The sequence below is a fragment of the Leptopilina boulardi genome, unplaced genomic scaffold, assembly GCF_019393585.1.
Source record: "Leptopilina boulardi isolate dan_hultmark-lab unplaced genomic scaffold, ZJU_Lbou_2.1 LbouV2_292, whole genome shotgun sequence".
Lineage (NCBI taxonomy): Eukaryota > Metazoa > Arthropoda > Insecta > Hymenoptera > Figitidae > Leptopilina > Leptopilina boulardi.
The window spans coordinates 7,536-11,299 of NW_026137854.1; the positions used below are offsets into that span (position 1 = coordinate 7,536).

Here is a 3,764-nt window from a genome sequence, read left to right on the forward strand (position 1 = left end):
GTCAAAAAATTTAAATTTAATTCTACAATAAAATATGTTTAAAAATCAAGTAAATATATCATTCTAAACTTCTCTGATTTATGTAAGTAAATTTAAGATTTATACATTTTACTGATCATTTTTTGTCATATAAATATTAATCACAGTTTTTTGACATTTTATGAGCCAACTTTCACGGTTTGCATACGCTAGGGAAGAATGTGTACATGAATTGTTTTATATAATTTGAATTGCATAACAAAATACGATTTCAATGAGCCTAAGAACGTTTAAAAATATTAATTTTTGCCAGAGAAATAAAAAAAATAGTAAAAACATTGAAAATTGGGTTTTTCTTAGATATCTAATTGAAAAATTACCATATTCTCTTTGTCAAGGTGTCATTTCTTTCAGAATTTTATTAACTTTAATAAAATAAAGAGGAAAAAATTTTAGTTTTAATATTTTTGGAGATTTGAACAGTTTTATAGTTGTTGAAAAAGCAGAGTTCGCACAATTTCGGACGGTAGTGTACAACATTTCAGATGCAGATATTTTCTAGTTTAACTTTTTTTTTATTCTGTTTAGTTGAATCACTGGTGGCTTGTTGGCGCTTTCAGTAAACCCAAAATCAAAGTTTTGAATCCTATTATTTAAGCATTCTAAAGTAAAGTACTTATTTTCAAAGATAAACGTATATATGATAGACCTCATTACATAAACACACACTCCTTCTAAAATGTCGTGCATCAAATCGACGATTAAATTTTGTTTCAGGTGAAAATTTATTACCTTGTGAAATACGCATTTCTCTTTTATTCCGGTTTTTGAGAAATCATTCTTTTTCACATCTTTGGTATAGTTGTCTTTGGTTCTGAGTAGGGACTTGTCTTCCTCAGTCATTACAGCAGCTTTGTTCGCATCGGCTTTGCAAATTCGAGAAAAATAAATTGACTTAAACGATTCTACGAATCCCAATATTCCGTTCAAACCTAAATTATCACCTATAATGAGAGTTAGTTGAAATTTAACGATATACTCTACACCATCAGCAATTATTCGAATTCCTTGATTTCGTAAGAAGTTGAGCTCTTCAATAAGTTTCGCGAAGACTTTTTCATTACTACTTTTTTTTATCGGAAACATATACAAGTGTGCTAAAAAGAATACTTGTAAGTCTTGATGCAATATTTGGCGGTAGACATCCAATCAAAGCGTACAGCACCAAATTTGTTAATCCCAGCATGACTCCCCAACGGATTTCCGACTTCGAGGTCATCATAAAAAATAAATAATGGCAATATTATTGTTTCAGGGGAGATGTCTCCAAACATTTTAGACCATAAGTTGCTTTATATAATGTTTGTAATAATATAAGACTCTGTAGATAACTGCTTCATATAGTTCAAAATTTGACCAAATAATCCAGGAATTTCTAAAAATAATTTAAGTGAATTTCGTAGTGGAACATAAATGCCTTTCATAGCTTTTGGTACCAACAAGATATTATTTCCAACAATTTTTTCGCTAAATTTGAATCCCAAATCAAATTCCAGAGGATCCACATATCCTTTCTTTTTTAAAATATTAAATCGCTTTGGTTCTGTTGAAACAGCATCAAAAATTTTACTGTGTCTCTCGAAACATTTATTTAGTTTACATTTGGAGAAGTCTGAAATATTCTCATCTCTAAGAGCTTCTAATATATCTGTTTTCAAAGATGGCAAGTAAACTGTAGTAATAAAGTCATGTATAAAATCTATCACAATATGAACGATTTTTCTTGGAAGTGCTGGATTGCCATACAATATTAAAATAAATGTAATAATATGATTCAGAATGAATAAATAATCCATGTTTGGTAAATTTTTAAAATTTACAATGCGATAAAATTATAATAAAGACGATAAATGCTTATTATTTAAATGTTTTTGGCAGACCGTAGATAATTTAAAGCTTTTAAATTTAACAGCTGACTGATCAGGAACGACTAAGTAAGCTTTATTTGGACGTAACGAAAACATACATTTTTGAAAAAACGTATCTATACGAAGTCACATATAAATGGCCATGTGCGCAACGAGAATAAACATTTAAAACAATATAATAAATAGGATAAACACTTACCATTTAAATGTTTTTTTACAAATCGCAGGTAATTTATAGCTTTTGTAATTTAACAATCAAATTATTAACGGCTGTGTATGATTTATCTGGACGTAACGAGTACATAAATTTTTGAAAAAACATCCACAAGAAATCACATACAATTGGCCATGTGCGCAACGCCATTAAACATTTCAAGCAAGCATTTATTGCAGCCACGGGATCTTCATAAAAGTATCTCTCATTATTCAGAAATAAGTACGACGCACAAGCGTTTCCTAATTTTCCGCAAACAATAACGTACGGCAGAATAGGCTGATTCAAATCTTGTAACCACTTTTCCAAATCTTCTTTCTTCTGATCGAGTTCTTTTAATTCCTAAAGTAATATAAATAAAATATAATTTTGTTTATTCAAAACATATATTATAAAGGTTGACACATAAATCAAATTTTTAATTTTTCTGATTTTTCAGTTTTAAAACTTTTCCTGGCAAAAAACTTTTTTCCCTGAGGTTTTCAAGACTTTTCTTAGGCTTGTGACAATTCAGAATTTGTACATATCAATAAAAAATGTGTTTACCTCAATGTGAAGAATGAAAGAATTGGCTACATCATCTTTCTTTATTGCCACGTTTTCAGATTCTCCGTTTTTTAAAGATTTTTTGACCGTTATATACAGCGGTAACAAAAATAACGCCAGTAAACTGTTGTGAGTTCCTGATAAAATTAAATGAAATGATAGAAGATTTTGTCAACATGCTTATTTCTATAAAAAAATAAAATTAAAAATTTTAAAATTTTAAAATAAATGTCAATTATACCTTCTTTGATTAATTTTCCGTACTTATCATTGAATTTTTTTACGTCTGGAATTTTAGAATTTTCACAAATTTTTATTATTTTCGAACAATTGTCATCCCACTTGGCAGAAAATAAGTCGTCTCTGGAATCAACAACATCTGGAAATGATGCTTTAAAATCTAATTCAAGCTGAAATTAAGAACATAAGACGTTTAACTTTTTAAAATTTGTTTACTACAAGAGAAATTTAAAAAAAATATTTACCAATGTTACTCCAAGAGGCGCACGTAGACAAGGAAAACTTGCAAAATAACCTGCAACGTTGAAAGTCTTTTGCTTTCCTTCTTTTTGCTTCCTCGTGGAGGAAGCTATGTAGTCCTTTCGTTTATAAACTTTTTAAAAATGGTGAAAACAAATTTTCCTCTATATAGAAACATGTTATATGAGATCCTGATCAATTGTCCGGATGTATGTATGTGTGTGTGTGTATGTGTGTGTGTGTGTGTGTGTGTGTGTATGTGTGTGTGTGTGGATCGTTTTTGTGAACACGATATCTTTAACAGGTTTTAATGGATTTGGATAAAATTTGGTAGGCTTATTTAACACATTAATCTCTCAAAAATGACGAGAGGATTTTTAAAAATACCCCCAAAAAAAAATTTTATCGTCTTTTTTCCAAAAATTTTTTTTTAATTGAAAAAGTTTTTAAATCGAAAAATTTAAGGTAATATATAATATAATCGTCTTCTTTATGTCAAAATGAATCGATTGATATATATAAAGTATAGATTTGATTGAAATTTAAAGAATTAAAGAAAGTTAAAAAATCAAAAATTCTCATTTTAGCTAAAAAATGATGTGTTTATTTAAATTCAT

At 28.5% G+C, this 3,764-nt stretch overlaps 1 long non-coding RNA gene across 1 annotated transcript; it reads right to left on the reverse strand.

Annotated features, from left to right (window-relative positions):
- Positions 1-2,696: 2,696 nt before the first annotated feature.
- LOC127282251 (uncharacterized) lies at positions 2,697-3,238 on the reverse strand. Its single transcript, XR_007843178.1, has 3 exons — positions 3,153-3,238; positions 2,909-3,077; positions 2,697-2,804 (listed from the first exon to the last, which is right to left on the reverse strand). It is a non-coding gene; the product is annotated as an uncharacterized LOC127282251 (long non-coding RNA).
- Between the last annotated feature and the right edge of the window lie 526 nt (positions 3,239-3,764).